The 14,654-nt window shown below is 37.9% G+C and overlaps 1 protein-coding gene and 1 long non-coding RNA gene across 2 annotated transcripts in view; one reads left to right on the forward strand and one right to left on the reverse strand.

The window, feature by feature from the left end:
* DIPK1A (divergent protein kinase domain 1A) overlaps positions 1-14,654 on the reverse strand; it is a 115,919-nt gene that overhangs the window by 97,874 nt on the left and 3,391 nt on the right. The window lies entirely within an intron of this gene.
* Positions 9,495-14,654, forward strand: part of LOC144318462 (uncharacterized) — a 56,585-nt gene continuing 51,425 nt past the window's right edge. The window contains exon 1 of the long non-coding RNA XR_013384367.1: positions 9,495-9,569. This is a non-coding gene — a long non-coding RNA (uncharacterized LOC144318462). The remainder of the gene's footprint in view (positions 9,570-14,654) is intronic.

A 14,654-nucleotide genomic window follows, 5' to 3' on the forward strand; every position in this document is an offset into this window, starting at 1 on the left:
AGAGAAGAAAATGTAATTCTAGCACATAAATTGGCTCTGCACTAAATATTTATAGAATCATATTTTAGGGGATACTATAAATAGAGATATCCTTCATCTTAGGCCAGAACTAACTTTGATACTTTGGCCTCAAGACATAAATATCAGGATCTTAAAAGAAAGACTGGCAAAAGTGTTTGACTCTTATTTTCTATAAACATGGCACCAAATGATAGCCAGTTCCTACCTGTAATACTCTCCCTAAAGATTATAGTTGTTTTCCTTATTCAAATGGTCCAGCATTCCAGAACTAGCTCAGTTCACTTCAATTTGGGGGCAGATGTCAGAAGAAATGTCTGCTGAGTAGGCAACCATCCAGAAAAATAAGGTATATTGATTATTCAGGGAAGAAATTGTAGCCCATGGTAATCACAAATCATAACTCTGTTACTTCATTACAGATCCTAAAGGCTAGGCTTTAAATTTTTTATTCTTTAATTAGAATATTAAAAAGCAAGTAAACATGATTTCTAAGCAAAAAGAAACTTTTTTTTAAAAAAAGATTTTATTTATTTATTCATGAGAGACGGAGAGAGAGAGAGAGGCAGAGACATAGGCAGAGGCAGAAGCAGGCTCCCCACAGGAGCCCGAGCGAGACTCGATCCCAGCTCCTGGGATCACACCCTGAGTCAAAGGCAGACGCTCCAACCGCTGAGCCACCCAGGCGTCCCAAAAAGAAACTTTTTAAAAGGAATGTTCAAACATCACATGTTCTCTTCTCCACTGGCAGAAATATGATTTAGCTTTTGGAAAAGGAGAAATCCTTGCAATAATCTGCTTAATAATAAGAGGCATTTGTTCTTGTCTGTTAATCCTACCTGCTTTTCTGACAAGGAGAAAGTAACTTCATGCTGCAGTCAATGGGTCACAGGTTCATAAGGGAGACTTTCCTCTGTGAAGAATTAACAGGTCATAACAGCACAATACTATTTATAGCTTTCATCTTTCAGATTCAACTTATATAGAGACTTGGTTGTCCTTGGTAACAGGACAAAATACAAGTTACCAACTTTGACGATGTAAAAGTAAGTGTCGCTGACAGAAAGTGAGAAAAGCAGACGGAAAAAGAAGCACAAGTTCTAATGCCCTTTTTTAAAAATGGGAGAGTCGACAAATACGGTCATAAGTCGATGAAATGAGAAATAGAGTTATCATTATTTAAAGTTATTAAGTCAAGCAGCAAAGGAAGTAAAATTAATACAACTACTGTATCAAACACTGGAAGAGAGATTACGATGACCATAGTGTTAGAAACCTAAACATTCATTTTTGAAAGTGGAAAGTCATTAGATAATATCTAAAGTTGATCAACGGAAAAAAATAGATAAAAGTCTATTATCTGGAACAGGAGCCCCAAATCCTTTTGATTGTACCACCCTCTTAGGAAAGTATTTTAGAGCACAAATCCCTAACATTTGTATATTTACTTATTTATGCCCCACATAAACTCATGACTATATTAATCTACTACATATATATTGTGATTTATACAAAAATAGACATTAAAAGCATATCAGAATAATTTTGAATGGATTTTTTTATGGAGAAAGAACACTTATTGTAGTAATAAACCAGAAACAGAAAATAACCAGTTATTCTGACAAAAATAAATATTTTAAGATATAAAAAAGTATATGAGAACAAGGTACCTCCTAGGATGTATGCAGTTTTTAGATACAGAGCTCTAGAAGTTAGAGATGTGGCCACTAGGAAATCCCAAAAGATAAGAAGTTCAAAGAGGCTATCTTTCAGAAGTAAAGAGAAGTAAAAGGGGAGACTTATCATTTGCATTATAAGCTTGTCTATACTATTTTACTTATAGTACACATGTTTTCTTTTGTATAAAGGATTACTCTAAAAATGCCTGGGTGGCTCAGTTGGTTAAGCAACCAACTGTTGATTTCAGCTCAGGTCATGATCTTGGGGTCATAAGATCAAAACCCTGATCTCATGACCTCTGGCTCCATGCTCAGTAGGGAGTCTAATTTTCTCCCTCTCTCTGACCTCCCCTCCTCATGCGTGCTTGCTTGCTCTTTCTGAAATAAATAAATCTTTTAAAATATATATATAAATCTAATCAGCCCCATAAAACTCTGTCTCCACAAACATTTACTCAACATTTGCTCTGGGCTAGGTACAGGAGACAGAGAAGGGCAAATGACATCCTGATCCTCAAGGAAACCACAGTCTGGGGCAGAAGAAAGATATGAAAACCAGTGATGATAAACCAGTATCATAAATGCTGTAAGAGAAGTATGTGCAACATATCATGCACGCATGGTCTGGGGCACAGAAGAGGCATGCTAACACTATGTGGGGTGTGAGGGAGGGATTCCTTAAAGGTCACTTCCTCTTTGAGTTGAAACCTGAAGTACAAGTAGAAAACTGAGAATAAACCAGGTAGAGAGGAATGCAGGGAAATGGGGGAAGGGCATTCTAGGGCAAAGGAGAGAACAAGGTGGGTAGGACGAAGGTAGACAGGCTGACACAGGAGCATGGTGTGTCGGTAAGCTGGAAGTTTTTCAGGATTGCTAGGGCAAACGGTGCATGAGTTGGTGGTGGCAGGAATGAAACAGCAAGACAGAAAGGGACCAGAAATGAAGGGCCATGCTCAGAACTCTGCAGTCTCCTGAAGATGGTGGGAAAGCCACTAAAGGATTTCACCAGCAGGGAGAGGGAGGGAGACTAGGTCAGATGTACATTTAGGGGAAGATTATTCTAGAAGCAATGTGGAAGATGGAACTAAAAGTGGTAAATGAGATAGGAAGGCCATTCTGAAGGCTGTAATAGTGGGCCTAATGAGACAGAAGGAGAGAATCATGGTATCAGCAGGAGATGATGGCCAATAGGTACATGAAAAGGTACTCATCCTTACTGACCAACAGGGAAATGCTCTTGAGTAAGTGGAGAGTATCAATAACTGAAACAGGGAAAGAAGCAAGTTTTAAGGGGGCTGGAGTTTAGGTTAGGACACATTAAACATGAAGTGCCATCTAAAGGATCTGAGGGAGAGGTTCGGGCTGGTGAAACAAGACTGAGACCAATGAATATTGGGTTGTAGTGGAAGCCATGTGATTAGTTGCAATGACCAACAGACTACAAAAATGAGAAGCCGAAGAAGGATGGAGTCCTGGGGGAAAGCAGGGAGCAAAGGACTGAAGAGATTAAAGGAGAAGGCAGGAGTCTCAGGAAAGAAGGAAGGAAGGTCAGGGCAACAAACAGATGGTAAATGAGCAGCTGAAATGACAGATCATGGCCTCCTGACTGAGTAGGGAAAGGAGGGAAGCATGGGGGTAGGGTTGATGGACTGGAAGGCATGGGAGTAGGCAAAGGCCTCAAATACGATGATGGTGATAAGATGGTGGTGGTGGTAAGGATAAAGACAGGAATACAAGAGAGAAGGGAATGTATGCTACCAGAGCTCAGTATATCTTAAGAGTGGTTACAGAATATTTCTGAATGCATGTAAACACATGTGTACTATACTGTATCATTTTGCACAATCTGAGTATGTGCTCAGGACAAAGGGCAAGGTGTGGGTAATAAATAGGCTCTGCTTTCACTGGAGACAAAGTTGAGTTCTACTGGATCAGGTGTGCCTGAAAATGTTGTCACTTGGCACATTAAAAATAAAACCAAGCTTAAAGTGCTTTACACAGTAAAGAATGACTTTAGTTAATCATAGTAATAAAGAGAAATAAGTTACATTTCAAGAAAGTTTTCTTAAGAGTTCATAAAGTGAAATTTTTGTGCTCTTACTTTCATTTGTATAAAGGTACAAAAGTTTTAAGAATCCTATCTATTGTAAAAACAAATATTTTTGCATGTGATGGTCAGCAGCTATTTGTATTTTCTTCCTTTAGTAAATATCCATGATTCTTCCCATAGTAGTTTCTGGAATGATAAATACAAATCTTTTGGGATGCCTAGCTAGCTCAGTTAAAGGAGTATACAATTCTTGATCTTGGTGTCAGGAGTTCAAGTCCTATGTCTGGTGTAGAGATTCCTAAAATAAATAAATAAATAAACAAACAAACAAACAAACAAACTAAAAATTCAACTCTCATAAAATCGATTCTATGACAACTTTAATTGTTGATTATAATTGTCATGATTCTATGATAACAACAACCTAATAGTAATGGGAGAGACACCAATAAAACATTTCAGGAAATAACTGATTTTTTTGTCAGAATTCCATTATATTCTTTTTACGGTAGGCAGAATGCTAAAGATGTCTCCCAAGATTCCCACCCCCATTATTGAATCAAACACTAATCTAGGTACTGCAATGAAGGTACTTTGCAGCTGGAATTAAGGTTACTCATCAATTGACTTTAAAATAAATATCCTGGGTTATCTGGCTATACTCAATGTAATCATGTGAACTCTTAATGCAGAAGAGAAAAAAGGCAGAGCAGATGAGGCAGAGAGGAAATCAGAGATATGAACCATGCAAAGGACTCTCTACCACTCTTGCAGGCTTTGAAGATGGAGAAAGGGAGCCATGAACCAGACAATGTAGGGGGCCTCTAGAAACTGAAAACCACCCCAAGCCAACAGCCAGCAAGAAAAGAGACACCTCAGTCCTACAAAAGTATGGGACTGAATTCTTACAACAACTTGAAAAAGCCCAGAAGCCAACTCATCCCCGGAGCTCCAGAAAGAGTCAACCAACCCTAGTGACACCTTTATTTTCAACCTTTGAAACCTGGAGCAGACAACCAGCCAGTCCAAACACTTGCCCAGATTTCTAACCTATAGAACTGTGAGATAAGGGTACAAATGGATGTTGGCCTAAGCTGCTAAATTTGTGGTAATATATTCTAGGACCACCAGAAAAACTAACATACTTTCTTTAATTACTGATGTTAAATGTGCTCTATCAAATCTCATTTTCTTGACCCTTAATGTAACTTTGGACAGAATTCACACATTTTCCACTAATACTCAGTTATTATGAAATTCAGTCTAATGTATTTTCCCTCAATGTTTTATTTTGAACATCTTTAAGTCTGTAGAGAATTTTTTAATAATATTTTTATTTTTTTTAAGATTTTATTTATTCATAGACACAGAGAGAGAGAGGCAGAGACACAGGCAGAGGGAGAAGCAGGTCCACGCAGGGAGCCCGATGTGGGACTCGATCCTGGGTCTCCAGGATCACACCCCAGGCTGCAGGCAGCACCAAACCGCTGCGCCACCAGGGCTGCCCAAGTCTGTAGAGAATTTAAAAGAATAGTTCAAAAAATACTCATATCTAAATTCATCAATTGGTAACATTGTCCTACATTTGCCTGCTTTCTTGTTCTCTCTAAACATACATAAATATCTCTTCTCCTGCTTTCTTCTTCTATCAGTGGTCCTCAACTAGGAAAAATTTTGCGTCCCAGAGGACGTTTGGCAATGTCTGGAGATATTTTGATTGTCACTACTGGGGAGTGTTACTGGTATCTAGTGGGCAGAGGCCAGAGATGCTGCTAAACACCCTACAAAACAGAGCCCCACACGACAAGCAATTATCTATCCCAAAAGGTCAATAGTGCTGCAGTTAAGACACCCTGCTCTCTCTATATATGTATATACAAATACATTTTCCTAAACTATTTATAAGTAAATTATAGACATTATGGTATTTTTTACCCTAAACATTTCATTTTGTACCTTCTAAAACTAAGGATACTATCTTATATACTACAATTTAACAATGATACAATAATATCCATTTTCAAGTATCCCCATTATCTCAAAAATCTTTTATCACTTTTCATTCAAAAACTAGATCTAATCAATGGTACAGAGGTTGGCATGTTGATCAATATTTTAAATTTAATATAAACAAGAAGCTCTAATTTTCAAGCAGTTGAGGGCAGGCAGTAAAACTTGTAGTGCCAGCTCTAGGATCTATTAGTCTGTGACTCTGACACCATGCATATCTGAAATGGCTGTAGTAATTAATTCAGGAAGTTGTTAGCATGTTATAAATCTCTCTTGCAAGAATATCCTTAAACATAATTACTCAGTTCTTAGAACAGAAAGGGGAACTCTGTTTATACTAACCCATAATCCTGTTGAAAAAAATACCAATCTGAAACAACAAATTAAGAAGAAACCTTTTCCAAAGAAGACATAAAAATGGCCAACAACCACATAAAAAGATGCTCAACATCACTCATCACCAGGGAAATGCAAATCAAACCCGCAGTGAGATAGGGCCTCACACCTGTTAGTTTGGCCTCTATTTAAAAAAAAAAAAAAAAAAAAAAAAAAAAAAAACCGGAAAAGAACAAGTACTGGCAAGCAGATAGAGACCATGTGCACTGCTGATGGGAATGTAAATGGTACAGCCACAACATAAAACAGTATGGATTTTCCTCAAAAAGTTAAAAATAGAATTACCCTATGATTGAGCAATCACACTTTTGGGTATATATCTGAAATAACTGCAAGCAGGATCTCAAAGAGATATTAGCATCCCCATATTCACTGCAGCATTAGTCACAATCGCCAAGAGGTGGAAGCAACCTAAAGGTCCAGTGACTGATGAATGGATAAAGAAAACATGGTATACACATACAGGAGAATATTATTCAGCCTTTATTTTATTTTTTTTAATTTTTATTTATTTATGATAGTCACACAGAGAGAGAGAGAGAGGCAGAGACACAGGCAGAGGGAGAAGCAGGCTCCATGCACCAGGAGCCCGACGTGGGATTCGATCCAGGGTCTCCCGGATCGTGCCCTGGGCCAAAGGCAGGCGCCAAACCGATGCGCCACCCAGGGATCCCTATTCAGCCTTTAGAAGAAGTAAATTTTGTCATATGTTACAACATGGATGAATCTTGAGGACATCATGGTAAGTGAAATAAGTCAGTCACAAAAAAAACGAACACTGCATGGTTCTACTTATATGAGCTACCTAAAGAAGTCAAAACTCATAGAAACAGAAAGTACAATGAGGTTAGTAAACTGGCAGGGAGGGGGAAATGAGGAGCTGTTGTTTAATAAATACAGTTTCAGTTTTGCAAGATGAAAAAGTTCCAGAGAGCTGATGCCAACAGTGTGTGTGTGTGTGGGGGGGGGGGGGTATTTCTTTGAGAGAGAGGCAGAAATAGCAACAGAGATAGTGAGAGCATGAGTGGGGAGGAGAGGGAGAAGCCCAGCTCCATCCACCTTAATTCCCTGGGATCATGACCTGAACTGAAGGCAGATGCTTAACCGACTGAGCCACCCAGGTGCCCCAACAACGTGCATATATATTAACATCAATGTACCATATACTTAAAAATGGTCAGATGGTGTATTTTATGTCATATGTTTGGATTCAAAATGAAAAACAAAAGGAAAAAATAACCACAGTACCATGATCACAGCTAAAAAAGATAAATTATTTAATTTCATTAACTACTAAGTCAACTCCCCCCACCAAAAGAATTACTTATTTCTTTTTTTTTTAAGATTTTATTTATTTATTCATGAGAGACACAGAGAGAAAGAGAGGCAGAGACACAGGCAGAGGGAGAAGGCTCCATGCAGGGAGCCTGACATGGGACTCCATCCCGGGTCTCCAGGATCATGCCCCGGGCTGAAGGTGGCGCTAAACCGCAGAGCCACCCAGGCTGCCCAGAATTACTTATTTCTAAAGAAAAATTCATCCACTAATATTTTGGGGTTTTTTTCAAATATGTTCATACTACAATATCCTAGTTTTTCTAAGTTTATATACTTTGTAGATTAAAATTTTTTAAAAAAATTATTCACAAAGTATTTGAATGTCTAGAAATATGTTAAAAATGTGAGGCATTTAGCTTTTCAACCAAATGATGTAAAAATATGATATTTAACAGAATGGTATAATATTGTTTCAAAGCACTTTGAGAAATGAAATTATGGGGCACCTGGGTGGCAGTCAGTCGAGCACCCAACTCCTGGTTTCTACTCAGGTCATGATCTCAGGGTCCTGGGATCCAGCCCCAGGCTGGGCTCCACACTCAGCCCAGAGTCTTCTTGTGACTCTCCCCTCTCCCTCTGCCTCTCCCCCAACTGCATTCCCTCTCTTTCTAATAAACAATAAATCTTAAAAGAAGAAGAAGAGATGAAAACATTGAAATGTACCTACCTAACTGTGGAAGGAAGGAAGGAAGGAAGGAAGGAAGGAAGGAAGGAAGGAAGGAAGGAAGGAAAAGAAAAGAAGGAAAAAGAAGAAAAGAAAAGGAAAGAAAGGGAGGGAGGAAACTTCTACAGAGTAGAATACAAAACAACTCTATAATCCATCAAAACGAAAAAAACAGGGTGGCACTGGGAAGGCAGCAATGAGAAACCAACAATTACTAACACTGTTATGTATGCTACAGCCTGAAAGTATGGTGAGGATGCTGTCTGCCTGAAAATGCATCATTTCTCTGAGCTCCTAACAGAGGTAAAAAGCAACTAATGGAAATATGAATGGCTACATTATAATTTTTTGCTTGAATTTAATACATTATGGGATGCATAAGCTCTCAATACACTCACTGGTCTCAGGAAGCTAATCATAGTTTTAGAGATTTAGTTTCAGGCAAAGGCAAAAATTTAGCTCAGAACAGCAGGTCTAACAAACATGATGAGAACCATACCACTTATAGCCCTTGGGGAATAGGGAACCATCACCTGCTCTAATTATCTTTAGATTTAAAATAATCCTGGAGGCTGAAAATGGGCAAGAAGCCACAACACTCTTAAGTATCATATTTGTCAACATTATCACTTACTACCAGTTAATCCAGATCAGTAACCCCATCTGGCATTAAATCCCACAAAATAACCACCCTAGGTCATAAAGAACCAAACCATCTACAGCAGTCATGTTTGAAAAACAATACTAATATAAGCCAAAGAGCCTGGCATCAGAAATGTTAAACATGTGCCCTCATCCTAATTAGAACATGCTATCTATCCACTCCTTCCTGACAGCCCTACTGAACACCTACTGGAACTAATAATTTTTTAAAAGATGCCTCAATAAATGTGAAACTTTTGCAATCTAAAGGGCTTAAAAACCTTTAGAAATACTGATCTCAAACTTCAAATTCCAGTAGAACTGCAGCAGCTTTGTCAATGCAACAGGGCACGCAGACGGAATGACTAGAATGGAAAATGTGTATAATCTAAATATAGAGAATTGCTCTAAATTGTCTTCACTTTCATTCTTCCAGGACTTAATGACAGTGAGAAGGAAGAAGGTATTCTAAACTCAAACCAAGGAATTATAGGACTGTGTTATCAGTCCCGCCCAGACTTGAGCAACCCCTAAACAAAGTAGATCCTAATTTGTAGAAAACATACTGCTAAAAACAGATAAATGCAGGTGTCATTCTGGGTTGCCACACCCACCGAGCCACAAGTAGTATCATCATAATAGCAAGTAGAAGAAAAATACTGCCTAAAAATGGCCTGAACTGGTTAATACATCCATGGTTTCCCATCTCAGATGCAGGACTCTATTCAATGCGCCACAGCATTTAGCCAGTTCAGGAAGCACTATTTCTCAGGTAAGTTTTCAACAAAATAGCTGGAAAGGATGGAATTATAAGTTAGTATGCTCTGAGAATGATACCTTGCCATGAGAAGCTTGTTGCTTAGGTAAATGTTTGTTAGCTATCTATTTCAGGCAGGTCACAAACCCTCCTGGCTGACAAAGGGGCCCCCACACACAAACACTACACCTGCACCACTTCTCTGGAAGAAGTACTCCCTGCATCAAAAAGCCGGCATTGGTGGAATCTGAAACAAGGGGCAGAGAAAAGGACCACATCCATGGGATTAAACTCAGTTCCTTTTCTTTCTTTCTTTTTTTTTTTTTTAAACTTTTTATTTATTTATTTATTTATTTATTTATTTATTTATTTATTTATTTATTTATTTATTTATTTATTTATTTAGATAGGCACACAGTGAGAGAGAGAGAGAGAGGCAGAGACACAGGCAGAGGGAGAAGCAGGCTCCATGCTCCGGGAGCCCGACATGGGATTCGATCCCAGATATCCAGGACCGCGCCCTGGGCCAAAGACAGGCGCCAAACCGCTGCGCCACCCAGGGATCCCTCTTTTTTTTTTTTTTTAAACAGCTTTACTGAGATATAATTCACAAACCATACATTTTATTCATTTGAAGTATACAATTTGATGGTTCTTAGTATATTCATAGAATGCAACCATCAGGGGATCCCTGGGTGGCTCAGCGGTTTGGCGCCTGCCTTTCGCCCAGGGCGTGGTCCTGGAGTCCCAGGATCGAGTCCCACATTGGGCTTCCTGCATGGAGCCTGTGTCTCTGCCTCTCTATTTGTGTCTCCCACGAATTAAAAAAAAAAAAATGCAACCATCACCAGTCTCAGTTTTAGAATGTTTCCATTACCCCCAAAATAAACCTCATACCCATTTCCCCTCAACCCTCCCAGCCTTAGGCAATAACTAATCCATTTTTTGTCCTTATAAATTTTCCTTTTCTGGGTGTTTCACACAAATGGAACTATATAATATGTGGTATTTTATGGCTGGCTTATTTCATGTATCTAATATTTTCAAGGTTCATTCATGTTATTGTATATGTGTCAGTTCTTCATTCCTCTTTTTTGCTGAATAATACTCTAACATATGGATATGCCACATCAGTTTTTCTTCACAAGTCGTAGAATCTCTTTCACTACATAAACAAAGCTTTATTTTTTTTTTTTTAAGATTGTATTTATTTATTTGAGAGAGAGAGCGTGTGTGCAAGAGAGAGCGTAAGCAGGGGCAGGGAGAGGAAGAAGGAGGCTCCCCATTGAGCAGGGAACCTGATGCAGGGCTGGATCCCAGGGCCCCCAAATCATGACCTGAGCCGAAGGCAGACACTTAATGGAGCCACCCCAGCATCCCAAAACAAAACTTTAAACAGTGATTATGCCCCCACATTAGCCCATAAATACCTATTTAATCCATTATTATAGCTGAAAATATATCATTAATTGCATAATGCTCTAGTTCTCTAGAAGTGTTATCAACTACCACAGTGTTATCTGGATCAATAAAAATACTGGGATTGCAGGTCCTTTATAATTAAGTCAACCGTTTAAAAAATTTTCACTATAGGGAGGCCTGAGTGGCTCAGTGGTTGAGCATCTGCCTTCAACTCAGGGCGTGATCCCGGAGTCCTGGGATCAAGTCCCACATCAGGCTCCCTGAATGGAGCCTGCTTCTCCCTCTGCCTGTGTCTCTGCCTCTCTCTCTGTCTCTCATGAATAAATACAATCTTAAATAAAAAAATAAAAAATAAAAATAAATAAAATTTTTTCACTATAAATTGTAGGGGGAAAGGAACTTACAAACTCTGAGGCCTGAACACTTCAAGACATAGCTGTCTTTTTTTACTTCACCCAGTTGAAGATAAACAATAAAATTATAACTATTTAAAGTTGGTCTCTGCAACCTTCCCTATCTCCCTTCCATCTCTGAAATCCAATTCCTTCTGTACTCTTAACTCCATCCCCATCCCCAAAACAAAACAAGATCTTTAATACCTGTTAACTAATGCACTTCATTCTAAATAAAATAATACATTTACATGAAAATATTACTTAAACCAGACATTTATTTTCAGACATTCTCCCAAAATACAAAATGAAAATTAGTTTCCCTAGATGAATTTCCAGCACAATCAAGCTGGTGAGGTGGTATTTTTTTGTTTTGTTTTATTTTTGTTGAGAGACCCTCTTGAATCACAGTAAGCCCACTCCATAGCAAATTTAGTCAGTTCTCTCAGGGTAATGCATTTCCACAAGGAATGCAGGGAAAATAAGGAATTGTTATCAAAATTGTCAGGTATCATAATTGTATTGTGATTATGTCTAAAAATATCCTTATTTGTTAGAATGCATAAAAAGGTACTTAGATGGAATGATGTGATATCTGAGATTTGCTTCAAGGTACTATAGTTGGTTGGAAGAATAAATATTGTTAAAATGTCCAAACTACCCAAAACAATTTACAGATTGAATACAATCCCTAACAGAATACCAAGAGCATTTTTTCACAGAACTAGAACAAATAATCTTAAAATTTGTATGGAGCCACAATAAAATCCTGAATAGCCAAAGTAATCTTGAAAAAGAACAAAACTGTAGGTATTACAATATCAGATTTCAAGATACAGTATGAAGCTGTAGTAATCAAAACAGTATAGTACTGATACAAAAGCAGACACATAAATTAATGAAACAGAACTGAGAGCCCAGAAATAAACCCATGATTATATGGTCAATTAATCGGACAAAGGAGACAATGGAAAAAAACAGTCTTTTAACAAACGGTGCTGGGAAAACTGGACACCAACATGCAAAAGAATGAAACTGAACCACTGTCTTACACCATACACAAAAATAAATTTAAAACAGATTAAGGACCAAAATGTGAGACCTGAAACCACAAAAATCCTAGAAAAGAGCACAGGCAATAATTTCTCTGACATCTGCTATAGCAATATTTTTCTAGATATGTCTCCCAAGGCAAAAGAAACAAAAGCAAAAAGGAACTATTGGGATTATATCAAAATAAAAACTTCTACACAGCAAAGGGAACAATCCACGAAGCTAAAAGGCAACCTACTGAAAGTGAATGGGTATTTGCAAATGATATATCCAATAAAGGAAAATACATAAAGAACTCATAAAACTCAACACCAAAAAACAATCCAATTTAAAAATGGGCAAAAACCATGAACAGACATTTTTCCAAAAACAAACAGATGGCCAACAGATACATGCAAAGATGCTCAACATCACTCATCATCAGGGAAATGCAAATCAAAAACACAATGTGATATCACCTCACCTCTGTTAGAATGGCTAAAATAAAAAACTCGAGAAGCAACAAGTATTGGTAAGAATGTAGAGAAAAAGGAACCCTCTTGCACTGTTGGTGGGAATATGAATTCTGGTTTCCACAGCCACTACGAAAAGCTGAATGGAGGTTCCTTAAAAAATGTAAAAAAGTTTCTTATTTCAATGTCTGTCATCTTAGTGAGTTTGCAGGGGTGGCTGCTGTTCTCTGAGCTTTGCAATGTTGCCCAAGGACTACAGCAAGAAAAGATGCCACAGTCATCCAAGAAAGACAAAGACTCAGTGAACAAACCTGAGGTAAGACAAAAAAAAAAAAAAAAAAAAAAAAATTCCAAAGGCAAAGTTTGGGACAATCTCAGTAACCTGGCAACATACGACAAACTCCATAAGGAAGCTCTCAACTATAAACTGATAACTCCAGCTATTGTCTCTGAGACTGAAGATTTGAGGTTCCTAGCCAGGGCAGACCTTTAGCTCCTTAGTAAAGGATCTATTAAACTGGTTTCAGAGCACAGAGCTCAAGTAATTTACACAAGAAATACTAAGGATGGAGATGCCCTATAGCTGCTGGTGAAGATGTATGAACAGATCCTACCAACTGTACATTTTGAAAAATAAAACTTTATTAAATAAAAACATTAAAAATAGAATTACCCTATCATCTAGTAATTTCACTCCTGGGGAATTTATCCAAAGACTATGAAAACACTAACTCAAAAACATATGTGCACCCTTATGCTTACTGCAACATTGTTTACAACAGCTAAATTATGAAAGCAGTCCAAGTGCCTAGTTTATCAATAGATGAATGGATAAAGAAGTGGCATATATATATTATATATATATGTATATACATATATAATGGAATATTATTCAGCCATAAAAAGGAATGACATATTGCCATTTGCAACAAAATGGATGGAGCTGGAGAGTATAACACTAAGTAGAATAAGTTGGCCAGAGAAAAACAAATTCCATATGTAGAATTTAAGAAACAAAACAAACAAAAGAATAAAGAGACTATCAAAAAACCAGACTCTTAACTATAGAGAACAAGTTGATGGTTACCAGAGAGGAGGTAGAGTGGGGGTGGGTGAAATAGGTGATGGGGATTAAGAGTACAGTTATGATGAGCACTGAGTAATGTATGGCAGTGTTGAATCACTAATTGTACACCTGAAACCAATATAACACTGTATGTTAACTATACTAGAATTAATTTTTTTTTAATTATCAAAAAAAACACCCTATTTTAGTTGGAAGGAGGACGATGGGGGTCGAAATGAAATAAAATACTGGTAGTACTTGAGGGCAGGTAGATAGGTAGGTGAGACTTCATTATTCTTTTCTGCCTTACGTCTGTATAAAAATTGCCATAGTAAAATAATTTTAAAAGAGCAAGAAACAGTTTTCTTCCTTTCAGGTAGTCTTTTGCTGCTTCTCTTTTCCTTCATAGCATTTACTGTTGTCATTACACATTTCTGAGATTTTTCTTAAAGATTTTATTTATTTGAAAGAGAGAGCACAAATGAGGGGAGCAGGAGAGAAGGAGAAGCAGGCTCCCCACTGAGCAGAGAGCCTGATGCAGGGCTGGATCCCAGTACCCTGAGATCATGACCTGTGCAAAAGGCAGACACTTAACTGACTGAGCCACCCAGGTGCCTTGTTTCTGGGATTATTTAATGTTTGTCTCCCTAACGGGACTTTAAGCTCCATGAGGATCACAAACACGTTTGATTAGCTCCAAAAGAATTGCTACCAC

The sequence above is a fragment of the Canis aureus genome, chromosome 8 (assembly GCF_053574225.1).
Source record: "Canis aureus isolate CA01 chromosome 8, VMU_Caureus_v.1.0, whole genome shotgun sequence".
NCBI classification, from domain to species: domain Eukaryota; kingdom Metazoa; phylum Chordata; class Mammalia; order Carnivora; family Canidae; genus Canis; species Canis aureus.